Below are 14,295 nucleotides of genomic sequence, written 5' to 3' on the forward strand. Positions count from 1 at the left end.
AATAGTCTTCTGTAATATAAAATTACAAAACAGAATACATTACAAAGAAGGCTTCCATATAACAAATTATTATGTGTTCACATACTAATAGCTCATTTATTTAGTCAATAAATGCTTATTGGGTACTATCCTGTACAGGCACTGTTCAGTGGATACAATCACACTCTAATTCCTTCAAGGAGTCACAGTCTAGAAAAATGTAATGTGGCACAGTAGAGCTATGTGTAAAAATCACTGATATTGGGCCTCCCTGGTGGCGCAAGTGGTTGAGAGTCCGCCTGCCGATGCAGGGGATACGGGTTCGTGCCCCGGTCTGGGAGGATCCCATATGCCGCGGAGCGGCTGGGCCCGTGAGCCATGGCCGCTGAGCCTGCGCGTCCGGAGCCTGCGCGTCCGGAGCCTGTGCTCCGCAACGGGGGAGGCCACAACAGTGAGAGGCCCGCATACTGCAAAAAAAAAAAAAAAAATCACTGATATTAGGAAGAAAAGGAAATGAGAGTATCAGAGAAGAGAGAATAAAGGTAAAATGAAAGAAAAGACATAAATAATAACGTGTAATACAAACTTGAGGTCTCAAGGCTTAACTGAATTCCTGGGGCACTCAAATGACAGTAAGAAGAAAGAGAGAGAAAGAGTGAGAGACAGAGAGAAAGAGAGATTCTTTCCCCTTACTATTCTTATATCACTTTCTCAAATTTGTCTAATCCTCTACAGAGAACCTGGACAAATTTAATCTATCCACATTTCCTTTAGACAGGCAATATGATTTCTAGCAGCATATTCAAATATAATAACAAATTCACCTACAAGGAAAACCATCAGTTTGTCATAAAGAGATTTTAGTTTTACATGAAAAGCATTTCAGTAAAATGAACTCAATGACAGCTCTCGGCCACCAAGAGAATAGTTTAATTACTTAAGCTTAAAATCACATATTATATACTTTTGCTCTAATTTTAAAACAGAAGTTTTCCTGTTTATTCATTCAGTCTAACTTCAAAACACATCTTCCAAGGTTTAGAATATAGTCAGCAAGCAGATAACTATCCATTAAGCCCTAAAAATGCACAAAGAAGCTGTGTCCAGACTACATAATTAGCCTCGTAAGGAATTTAAATCTAAAGCAGTTTTCTGTTTCTCACATCAAGTCATCTTAACTAGAATCTATTTTTCAGGAAACTATTAAGATACTTCCACCTGAATTGTCTATGCCCAGCAAACCAACTTGGTAATTAAATCATTTATTTAGGGCATGTTTAAAGTTTAACAGAACTTTGACTTTGATTACCTTTAAATGCTAGAGTTTATGTGCTTGATTACTTCTTTAAATTATGCTCTATCTCCATAAAGACTTTTTTAAAAATAAATTTATTTATTGGCTGCATTGGGTCTTCGTTGCTGCACGCAGGCTTTCTCTAGTTGCGGCAAGCAGGGCCTACTCTTCCTTGTGGTGCGCGGGCTTCTCACTGCAGTGGCTTCTCTTGTTGCAGAGCACAGGCTCTAGGCGTGTGGGCTTCAGTAGTTGTGGCACATGGTCTCAGTAGCTGTGGCTCGTGGGCTCTACAGCGCAGACTCAGTAGTTGTGACTCACGGGCTTAGTTGCTCTGCAGCATGTGGGATCTTCCCGGACCAGGGCTCAAACCTGTGTCCCCTGCATTGGCAGGCGGATTCTTAACCACTGCATCATCAGGGAAGCCCTCCGTAAAGACTTCTAAAGCCATTTAAGAGCTCCTCAGGGCTTCCCTGGTGGCGCAGTGGTTGAGAGTCCGCCTGCCGATGCAGGGGACACGGGTTCGTGCCCTGGTCTGGGAAGATCCCACATGCCGCGGAGCGGCTGGGCCCGTGAGCCATGGCCGTTGAGTCTGCGCGTCCGGAGCCTGTGCTCCGCAACGGGAGAGGCCACAACAGTGAGAGGCCCACATACCGCAAAAAAAAAAAAAGAGCTCCTCAACAGCCAGGATACAGCTAAGCTAACTGACCATGAAATACCTATGACTATACTTCACAGACAATATTATTCCATTTCCAGATAGATGTCTTTGCCACAGTAAGAATGGGGCTGAGCAAAGTATCTGAGCTGCAAAAGATCTATTCGCTTGTTTATTGAGCCTGGAAGGAAAATTTTTTTAGTGGGATGTCATCTTCAAATTCACCAGATGCAAGTGCTCGGTTTCAGACATTTGGAATTTGAAATCTCTCCCTACAGCACTACTTTTTAACTAATAGTACATCAACCAGTAGAAAGAGCATCTGTGCAAAAGAGCAGCACTGGAGGCAATGCTTCAATCCTTCAACAGCTCCCTGCTGGAGAAGATGCTGGAGCTGTTGGAATCCAAGGAGGCCCAGCCAATGCCATCCTACTCCCCTCAGTTCTGAGCCATTGAAAGGTAAGACAAGCGTACAAAGTAAATGGAAATCCAGAATACCATCCTTGTCACTAAGTGTGAGAACCAACTAGGCTTGAAAGCTCGCTGCCCTCCAAATCCAGCCCTAGGAAAAGACTCCCCACAGGAAAGTTTCAGTCTGTAGAGCAAAACATATACACAAGTCACTGTTTTCTCTCCTCCAGAGTAGAGGGAAGGGGAGAGAAACCCCAAATGCCTTTCATTTAAGACTATTGATAGCTTAGCTCCTGATAACTGGTAAATGCAGATCAATGCCATTTCCTACCAGCCAGATAATTCAATCACCCGTGACTGGTGTGGAGTAAAAGATCTGGCATGTTTAGGGGAAATTTCTCCTCTGAGAAACCGGAAGATTGAAGTAGTATGTCATGTCACAACTGACAAGAACTAATATATAGTGGATTTCTGTCCTGTAAAGTGGCTCCTTCCATTCTACAGAATCGCACAGGCTTTACTGAGGAAGCTTAGAAGATGAGGGTCTGAAAAGAGAGGACCTCAGTCCCCCATCCTACCACCATCCCACAGAGAAGTGACTGAGGACCAGGGTGCTTTGATGCACATGCAACATGCATTCACATTCCAGGGGAAGGACCCCCCCCCCAACCCACCATGACTTCTCTCCTTAGAGGGAAGACACTAGATCTTTTGGGGGACCAGCTATTTACAGGAGTTGTATGGGGAAAGCAAGCTGCCCACCACCTGGAGACCATGTTTTCAGGTACAGCTTCTAGTGACAAAGGAAAGGAGACCACCAGTCCCCTGGGATACTAAATTTGAGTGTAGCCCCTCCTGTTGGGTGATGGGGGAACCTGGCTCATTGTCCAGACTACCCAAAGTGAGCTCACAGGGTCACTGTTTAAGAATTCCACTTGTCATACCACAACTTCCCTTATTAAGGAGTATGTAAAAGAGAGAAAGTTACCAAGTCTTCCTACTATAACTTCCAGATATTCTGAAATAGAGGTGAGCTCATATGAATGTTTAAAACATACTCGATGGAACAGCACTTAACAGGAATACTTATTGCTCTAACAAATACAGGAAGGAAAGATAATGCCTTCTTGCCAATAGAAACTGATTTCCAAGTTTTTTTAATAAGGAGTTGTTCTACACACATGAAAAAACTTAATGGCAGTGAATTGGTAGATTCAGCTCAGCTCTAACTGAATCAGTTGATAACTTACTGAGGGAAAATGAGATACTAGAATACTAAAAGGAGAAGAAAGCAAACTTAAAATGGGAGATCTTGACCCTCCTTTCATAACAACCTCTCCTTCAGTGGAAAGATAAAAAATTGGCACCTCTTCAAATAAAGCTCTAATATGTGGTCTAATAGAGATGTGTTTCAAAAAACAATACCTATAATACTATGAGAGAAATTTCCCATTAGCGAATGGTGGACAGTCAATGACTAACAATGAATTCTCATTATTACTGCTTGGTGGAAATACACTTTAATAGTATAATAATCTCTTCAATTAATTAATTCTGCAATCATTTATCACAGTGTAACAGCTGCCAAAGCAGGCTAACAGTTTAGTAAAATGTAGTGCTCGTTCACTTTCACACAACAGTGAGCTGCTTAGACTGTTATATAATCATAGTAACGCCATTCATACATCCTTTCAGTTACATCCATTCAGTTGTGCAAACCAGAAACCACAGAGCTGGGTCACCCAGAAGTGCTAGTTCCACAGAGAGAAATTCAAAGCAACTTCCAATGTCATTCTACCATCCTTGATTGATTTTCTGTTTTTACTTAACCCAATTTTTGACTTTTTCTTATTCATTCCACTTTCATTGTCATCCTTTTTCCTCCATTTTGTTTTCTTTTCCCTCTTACTATTCATTATATCTGTCAAGGGTTCCAGAAGCACTGCTTGTGTAACATGATGAAATAATAAGAAAAAGCTGGTAGTGTCAACATCCCCTTATTACAACAGAAAAGAAGGCCCATCTAGGAGAGAACAGGTGAAATCTGTTACAAAAGGGAGGTTATGTTGATACAGCCACTATGGAGAACAGTATGGAGGTTCCTTAAAAAACTAAAAATAGAATTACCATATGATCCAGCAATCCCACTACTGGGCATATACCCAGAGAAAACCATAACTCAAAAAGACACATGCACCCCAATGTTCATTGCAGCACTATTTACAATAGCCAGGTCATGGAAGCAACCTAAATGCCCACCGACAGACGAATGGATAAAGAAGATGTGGTACATATATACAATGGAATATTACTCAGCCATAAAAAGGAAAGAAATTGGGTCATTTGTAGAGACGTGGATGGATCTAGAGACTGTCATACAGAGTGAAGTAAGTCAGAAAGAGAAAAACAAATATCGTATATTAACGCATCTATGTGGAACCTAGAAAATGGTACAGATGAACTGGTTTGCAGGGCAGAAATAAAGACACAGACGTAGAGAACAAACGTATGGACACCAAGGGGGGAAAGTGGCGGGGGGGGATGTATTGGGAGATTGGGATTGACATATATACACTAATATGAATAAAATGGATATCTAAAAAGAACCTGCTGTATAAAAAAATTTTTTTAAGTAAAAAAAAAAGAAAAAGAAACCAGAGCTACCTTTCCCATAAAACACCTTCATCAAATTGAGTCCATTTGCAAAAGAAAAAGGGAAGTTATGGAAAAGAAGCCTCAAAGGCGTAGAGGAAGAAACTGTGTACATGCGTCAGACCCTTCACTTCTACTGGCAGAGCTGAAGACAGAAAGCAAAAATTACTAAGCCAGGAATGCATAAAAGGGTCCCAGTCCTGCTGCACATCAAACAAATATTGTATAAACATTTTTAGAGCAGCCTTCCTTTGCTCCAAACAAGCAAAAACCTAGGGCTCAAAAGTATTCTGTGACTTTGCCTACCTCTGCTCCAGGAACACTGGCCTGCTGTAGAGGACTTTTGGAAATTCTGGGAATATGGACAAAAATCCCAAAACGTGACCAATAATTACTTTCTTATGTCCTTGAAAAGTGGGGGCTAAACGTCTGAATTAATTTGACTTTAAAACATGAGTGGTGTGATAATTCTTAAAGAATTATGAGTAAAACTTATACTCCTCATTTCAGATAGTTGTCAGTACTAAAGAAGTTGTTAAACGCTTCCTTGTGTGATAAGAATTATAAAGCCAATCATCTCTGTCCTGAGATTTAACTCAATTAAGACTATTAAAAAATATCATGTGGTTTCTAACCATAAATGTATCAGGCATACCAAAGGATAAATAAAATTAGCAGCCTATACAAAGCCTATAGTATCAACAGTATTTTATAGCACACAAGTGTTGATAGATTAATTGAACAATCTGAATTCAGCAGAGTTCAAACATAGGATGATTTTGTCTTTAATAATCATCATTTGAATCTCCCTTTCTTACCTCTTAAAAAAATTTGAGCCAGAGTCTACAATTTTCCAAACCTGCTTAAATTTAAGACTTCAATTTCACATCCAATAAACATTCCCCTCTCCTAACCCAGGCTCCTTGTACTTCCCCTTCTTGCCTCCCATTTCTGGCTTTAGCTTTTCCTTTGTTGAAGCAGAAAGAAGAGTTTAAAGAAACGTGCCAAAAACATTGTTACCTGCCTTGCAGTTGCAGTCCTCTCACAGCCAGAAACTTTCTCCCTGTGGTAGGTGTTGAAACGCTTCTTTTATTGAGGAGAGCGCACGTGGATTCTATTGGGTGTCTCTTGGAGGATAACTCCCCACTGCATCGCCTTCTAATGTGAAACATCTGCACTGGCTCAGGGCTTCCAACCTTGCATCAAATACCATCACTGGTGATCAAGCACACGTGGTTCCTTCGCGTTAGGTAGCCCCCTATGTAAAATTCTACCTCTTGGTATCCTAAACAGTGGATGCACGAGCTTCTCACCTGCTGCTCCCTCTCTACCTTGTAGTTGCTCTGAGTTTGCCCCACCACGGCTTACATAATTGTGGAGCAGATCTGCAAGCCTGCCATGGGAACAGACATCTAATCCATGACTGAGACACAAATGCCATCCTCTTCCAAGCACCCCCAATTCCTGTGAGGTATTCTCCTCAACCTCTTTTATCTTGGTTTGTGAATATCCTTGAAGCCCATAACTTTTGTTGATATCTACTGGGAATGATAGTTGGCGTAGCAAGGCCAATTCAACTGCCTCTTTTCATGTGATGTGTACTTTTTAAATTAAGGTTAATTGACATATGACAGTATGTTAATTTCTGGTGTACAGCATAATGAGTCAATATGTGTATTATTGCAAAATGATCACCACAATGTCTAATTAACATCTATCACCATATGTAGTTAAAAAATTTTTTTCCTGTGATGAGAACTTCTAAGATCTACTCTCTTAGCAACTTCCAAATATGCAATACATTATTAACTATAGTTGCCATGCTTTACATTACATCTCCATGACATTTATTTTATAACTAGAACTTTATACTTTTTGCCCCCTTCACCCATTTCATGCTATTTCATATTTGTTTTATTCTTTGTGCCTTTAAAAAATGTTTTTTAGGGGCTTCCCTGGTGGCGCAGTGGTTAAGAATCCGCCTGCCAATGCAGGGGACTCGGGCTCCAGCCCTGGTACTGGAATATCCCACATGCCGGGGAGCAACTAAGCCCGTGCACCACAACTACTGAGCCTGCACTCTAGAGCTCGCGAGCCACAACTACTGAAGCCCGCATGCCTACAGCCTGTGCTCTGCAACGAGAAGCCACTGCAATGAGAGTCCCATGTACCACAACGAAGAGTAGCCCCCGCTCACCACAACTAGAGAAAACCCACACACAACAACAAAGACCTAATGCAGCCAAAAATAAATAAAATAAAATAAATTTTTTAAAAAATTTGTTTTTTAAATGTTTTTTAGTCCATGCTATCTCTTTTTTTTTTTTTTTTTTTTTTTTTTTGCGGTATGCGGGCCTCTCACTGTTGGGGCCTCTCCCGTTGTGGAGCACAGGCTCCGGACGCGCAGGCTCAGCAGCCATGACTCACGGGCCAAGCCGCTCCACGGCATGTGGGATCTTCCTGGACCGGGGCACGAACCCATGTCCCCTGCATCGGCAGGCAGACGTTCAACCACTGCGCCATCAGGGAAGCCCTAGTTCATGCTATCTCTTACTAGGATACCAAAGGGAGATACTCAGGGCTTACTGATGGCTTTCTGCAGAACATGGAAACACTCATTAGTTTTCTACAGTTTGGAGTTTTAGCAAAAATTCCAAAATAAGAAAAGTCTCATTCACCATCCTGTTACACACTGTTAGCCAAAATTTGGGGAAGATGATAATTTTTTCAGGCTGCACTAATCCCAGAATTACTATTTTCCCTTATATAACCAGGGAGATTTATAAAACAATTTCATCACTGTATTGAAAGACATTTCTAGAGGCCCTTGGCAGTTAGGAGTCACTTCGGTGAAGACCCACACCTTCATCTTTTCCATCTTGTTCCAGTCTTGGTAAAAGCAAATGGAAATGATTATGTGACTATAGAATCTCCCTCTTCTTTGGAAGGAAAACCATGAAATCAAAATTATGAGCTCTTCTTTGAGAAATCATTGTGATTGCTTCTTCTCTTTAGTCATTTCCTTTTGCATTCACTGTAATTATCTCAAACCTTTACTCCATCTCTCATATTCGGCTTTAAGTTTTCCATTCCTTTCTGCTTCTAAGTTACTTATTGTACTTGTAATAGTGTTGTTTTGGTTCTCAATTTGTATTCTTATTTCAGCAATTCCTCTTTTTATCCCATTCTGTTCTTTAATCATCTTATCTTTGAGCCCTGGTTTTAATAAATTCATATTTCAGTACACTTCTCTGCAGAGTGAATCAACAGGAACGTGCTTTCTGGATAATGTTTCCTTTTAGACTGCGTTTTTTTCTGTGCTTTGTATACTAGTTTCCTTCTCTCTTTCCCCCTTGGAATGTATGCATAGGTTTTTATATGTTTGTTTTTTGTTGTTTGCCATAGTTACCATTCTTTTTGTTGTTTTTGTTGCTTGTTCTGTTTTGATAGTGCTTAATGTGGGAAGCTCTGTCCAGAACACATTTCCTCTGACATTGCATGTATTGAAATTTCCTGATTTTCCTTCAACCATATCTGGGACTGTGTGTCTTGCAGGCTCTATCCACTTCTCTACTGCCTAAAATCATGGAGCTGAAGGAGGGTTCGTCTTCACCAGAACAAAGTGCAGTCCTTGCTGGGAGACCTGAGGCTCTGATCAGTCTGATATCTAGTACTAGGGCTCACTCCACTCACTCATGGGTTTCCCGCTCCTCAGGCTTGGTTTTGTTACCCCAACTCAGCACAGCTCTCTAAAATGGAAAGAACTACAGCTGTCCCTGCCTCTCCAGAGGTACTATAACACCAGGTAGGGGCTTCTACCATCAAGGATTTTTTCTTCACTTCCCCCAGGGAAGATTTTGAGTGTAACTATTTGCGATACACCATCCCTAATACAGAATTTCTTTCCTGGTGCCCAAATTCTGGCCCTTCTCCTCTGCCCACAGTTGCAGACTCATGACCTCCACTACAACTCATTCTCACCCCAAATTCGAGCACCAGTTCTACCAGCAGAATGGAGAAAGAAAACGGATTCAAAAATACGGTAAGAACTTGTAGTGTACCAGGTGCTTTGTATAGTAGTTAACTTAATTTTCACAACGCTCTTATTTGTTTTAGGTTGAGAAAACCAGAAAAGTTAAGGAAGTTTAATAACTTTCCAGAAAAAGAAAGAGAAGTAGAATTTTATCCTAGGTCCGATCAACCTCAAAGCTGTGTTCTCTCTGCTACACCCAGTGGTGTGCTGTTAAATGTTTAACAACCAGTGGAGGGGTGTGGGGAGAGAGCTGGATTATCACATTTGCAATTCCATGATGTAATACTCCCACCATGATCAATTCAGGCTAACTGTAATACAGACAAGGCTGGCTGTAACATCACAGTTGACCTACCATATTTGCGATTCCATCTGTGGTTGGTTGAACCCACCGATACTATGCCACTTTATATAAAGAACTGGTGCATCTGTGGATTTTTGTATTCAGGGGAATCCTGGAACCAATCCCCTGCAGATACTGAGGGACAACTGTATTAACATTTACCTATTTTTACCAATGAAATAATGTTGATAATGAGACAGTTAATATTATACATTAGCCTGACAGATTGTCGTAGTGTAAAGTAAACCAAAATACTAAGAAAAACCAGTTTGAGATGTGAAAACTTATACAACAGCTTTTTAAGAAATATTAATCATAAAGGACTTATGGTAAAGATTGTTCACAGTGATTCAAGGTCTTGAAGCTCCGTAAGTGTTTCTGACATTACCAAATAGATTAAAGTGATGTTACAAACATTCAGCTATGAGGGCAATCCCCATTAAGAAGGTTTCTTAAGAAAAATTACTTAACTAATTTCTCCCATCCCAGGCACCAGAATTTTGACTGTAATATTCCAACGGGGTCTACCCAAATCATTCACCAATAAATAACAATGCTTAGAGGGTTCATTTACCAAGGGACTATTAAAGTGACAAACATACTTGCTTGCAAACAATTGAATACAATCTCTAAAAGAGAAGCAAATTCATAATAAAGTGGCTTTAACTAAGTTATAAATACATACATAAGCATAGCTGATTCTCCATAGTGGAGGTCTAATATCATGTTCTGAATGCTCTAAGGAATTAAGAATCTTAGCCAGTGAGACCCATCCTAGAAGGCCTAGATACCTCTCCTCCCTTACCTTTGTCATGATACTCCATAATGGTGACACCATTAGGCATCCTCTGATGGCATCCAGCTCATGGATATTACACGGTAATCACTTTACAACCATTTTCACTGCACTCCATGAAGTTGTCATCACCCATCAATTACCTGCTGCTGGCTCAGGAAGTCAATGACAAGAGATGGGAACTCCCCCATCTCTAATAATATTTATTTCCATAAAACTTCAGTACAGCAACAGAAGTGTAATTTCCCATAGAGGTCCCATTTGGAGATTTGACCTGTGACGTGGTTATTTAGATACGAATTATTAAATTTGCTAATTTTGCCTGACCCCTTGCTGCTGTCACTGTTGCTGTTGCTGTTCCTCCTTCCTTCTCTCCCTTTTGGTCATTTCACTGGCATCATTTGCACTTCCCGCAACAGTAAGGAGGAGAAAATACATGTGATAAAACCCAAACAAATACATTCATCAAAATATAAGGTAAACATTTCTACTGAAGAGAAAAATTAACATATAATTGGCTAATATAAAACTTGTTATTGGGCTTCCCTGGTGGCACCGTGGTTAAGAATCTGCCTGCCAATGCAGGGGACTCAGGTTCAAGCCCTGGTACTGGAAGATAGCAAATGCCGTGGAGCAACTAAGCCTGTGCACCACAACTACTGAGCCTGTGCTCTAGAGCCCATGTGCCACAACTACTGAGCCCACGTACCACAACTACTGAACCCACGCACCTAGAGCCTGTGCTCTGCAACAAGAGAAGCCACCGCAACGAGAAGTCCACGCATGGCAACAAAATTTAGCCCCCACTCACCGCAACTAAAGAAAGCCCGCTGACAACAAAAACCCAATGCAGCCAAAAATAAAATAAATAAAAAATAAAAAAATTTATTAAAAAAATTTATTTAAAAATATTTGTCATTGAATTAATACTTTTAATTTTCTAAATCTAAGTAAAAAGACTTAAACCTAAGTCCCTCCCTTGTAAACCTAAGTAAAAAGAACTAACTATACATATTACATTTTTGGGACTTCCCTGGTGGTCAGGTGTTTAAGACTTCACCTTCCAATGCAGTGGGTGCAAGTTCAATCTCTGGTCAGGGAGCTAAGATCCCACGTCTTGCGGCCAAAAAACCAAAACATAAAACAGAAGCAATATTGTAACAAATTCAATAAAGACCTTAAAAATGGTCCACATCAAAAAAAAATTACATTTTTATGTGAAATGAATTTTCCAATTGTAAATCTGCTAAATAAAAGTAATTTAAGCAGAGACATTGTAAAGCTGTTACCACAAAAAAATTTGTCATAATCAATGATTCTAATTCTCTTAAAAATGTGCACCACAACAATAAGTATAATGATCTCATTTGACTCTATTATAAATATGATATGTAATTTTTGAATAGCCAGACTTTCAGATTCCTATAACTTCCCAGAGGGATTACTACAAGAGAAGTAAAGTCGGGATAGGATCAATTAGTCTGGCATTTATTATCTCTTGAATAACAAAATGTCTTAAGAGAGCCACAGAAAATACCTAAGAGAAATTACCACAGGGCACATCTCCTTCCTCTCTTTTCACTCCTAGCTGTTTAAAATGCAAACCAGCTCACCAGGGTCCTGACTTATTCTCTCCAATTTCTGAATGTCAAACACAGAGAGCAATTGTTGACTGTCAGGGTATGAAGTCTGTGGAAGCAGAGAAACTGGACATTTGGCATTTCAACATTCTGGAGCAAGTGATTTCATTATTTAATTAGTGTAAGAGAAAAGCATCTACACAAAGATCCAGGCATCCACTCTGTCATCAAAAATGTCTCTAAAATAGCAAAACACATATTAAGGGACTGGGAAAAGGAATAATATTGTATAAACTAGATTAACTAACATTTCAATGATAAAAGGAAATCTGAGGTAACAAAAATAGGATTTAATTATAAGTAAATCCACAAAACTGCTGTTTGCTGAAGAATACTTTTTATACATTTATGAAGTTACTGAAAGTTTACATTTTCTATTGCTCCAAACTAAAAAAGCAATCGCAGTTTGATCTTGTTTTAAAATTTATATAATTAAAATGCATTATTTCTTTCATTAGTCTTCAAATGCTCATTAAATGTTTTCTCCATAATTTATCATTTAGTGCTATCTTCAAAACATAAATAATGATAAATTTGAACATTAATTGGAAAAAGTATCCATTAAAGTTCTCCTTTGAATATCATTTCATCTGATATTATTTCAATTAAAAAGTAAGACTTGAACAATATATATCTATAGCAGTGTGTGAATAGGTCAGCATTTCCCAAAGTGTGTTCCTTGGGAGGCTAGACCTAAGAATCTTTTTTTAAGTAAATTCTTGTTTTGATATAAATGCCTTTTTAAGCATACTTTTAATTTTAGTATATCAAACATTCAGAAAAATACTCAAATTATAAGTACATTGCTTAATGGATTTTCACAAATTGAAACCAACACCCTGATCAAACCATTTCCAGCACTCCAGAAGCCCCTTTGAGTCCCCTTCCAGAGTAAACACTGTCCTGATATCTAATAGCATAAATTCATTTTGCTGTCTAAAACTTGATATAAATAAATCAACCAGTATGTACTTTTTTGTGTCTGCCTGTTATAGCTCAAAATTATATTTGTGATATTTACCCATGTTATTCTTTGTAGTTATAGTTTGTTTATTCTCATTGCTATTACATTTCACTGTGTGAATTTATCACACTTTATTCATTCTACTGTTGATAACATTTGAGTTGTTTCCAGTTTGCAGATCCTAACAAGGAATACTGCTATGAATATGTCCATGTCTTTAGCACCTGCCTTTTGCTGAATGTATATATGCATTTTTGTTGGATAGACTAAGAGTAGAATTGCTGGGGCATAAGGTAAACAAACATCTGTTTAGCTTTAATAATATTGCCAACGAGTTTTCCAAAGTGGTTACACTAATTTACACTTCTACCAACAGTGGATGAGCACTGCCATTGGTTTACATCCTTGAAAATACTTAAAATTTTCTGTTTTTATTTTAGCCATTCCTTTGTAACCACATTTTGGTTTTACTTGCCTTTTCCTGCTGACTAGTGAATTTGAGTAGTTTTTCATATCTCTGTTGGCACTTTAAATATCTTCTCTGTTCACATATTTTGTCCACATTTTCTACTGGATTGTCTGCCTTTTTGACACTGCTTTACAATAGCAACAGCAGTTTTTAAAAACTTTGTCAGATATATATAGTACAAATATGTTGTCCCAGTCTTCAGCAGAATTCTTAATTTAAATGCAGGCAATTTACCATTCTTTTTCTTGTATGTCTCCCATTAAGAAAATTTTAACCTCCATGTCGTAAAGATACTCTCTGTCCTCCATGTCATAATGACAGCCTCCTATATTTTCTCCTAAAAGCCATAGTTTTTTCTTTCATATTTAGATATGAGGAAAGGATCTTTTTTTCCCTCCTGTGGACATCTAATTGACCCAGTACCTTTCACTGAAAAGACCATACTTTATCCACTGTACTGCAGTTTCACCTTCACCATTAATTACTGTGAGGGTCTGTTACTAGACTCCGTATTCTATCCTATTGGTCCACTTGTCTACCTTTATGCCGAAAACATACTGCCTTAATTACTGGTTCTACGAAATCTTAATAGGAGAGATCCCATTGGGATGACTATTCAACAAAGTTAAACAGTATTTTTTGCTTGTTTTTCAAATTAAAAACAAACTATTTGAATTATCAGAAATCTTATTTAATATGATAAAATGTATTATAATTTTCTAACAGGAAGATATATCTCCTACAGTGTTTCCCAAACAAATTTAACTATGGAACTTTTTTTTCCTACAAATGTCTTATAGGGTTAGTGTTCTAAGTAATACACTTTGGGAAATAAATAGATGTATGTTTTCAGGTTTTAAGAGCTGACCCCCAGGCCAGGTCCAAGTTATTGATGAAACACAGCTCTCAGCATGACATAGGGTTTCCATTCATCACAACCTGTATGAGGTCTATTACATTAAGCTCTCAACATCCAGGTGCTTAAAAGAAGACAGATATCTATGTATTGGAATACACTGGGCAAAATAAAAAATCCTCTTTCAGACCTTTCCTTGCACT

The sequence above is a fragment of the Mesoplodon densirostris genome, chromosome 4 (genome assembly GCF_025265405.1).
Source record: "Mesoplodon densirostris isolate mMesDen1 chromosome 4, mMesDen1 primary haplotype, whole genome shotgun sequence".
NCBI classification, from domain to species: Eukaryota; Metazoa; Chordata; class Mammalia; order Artiodactyla; family Ziphiidae; genus Mesoplodon; species Mesoplodon densirostris.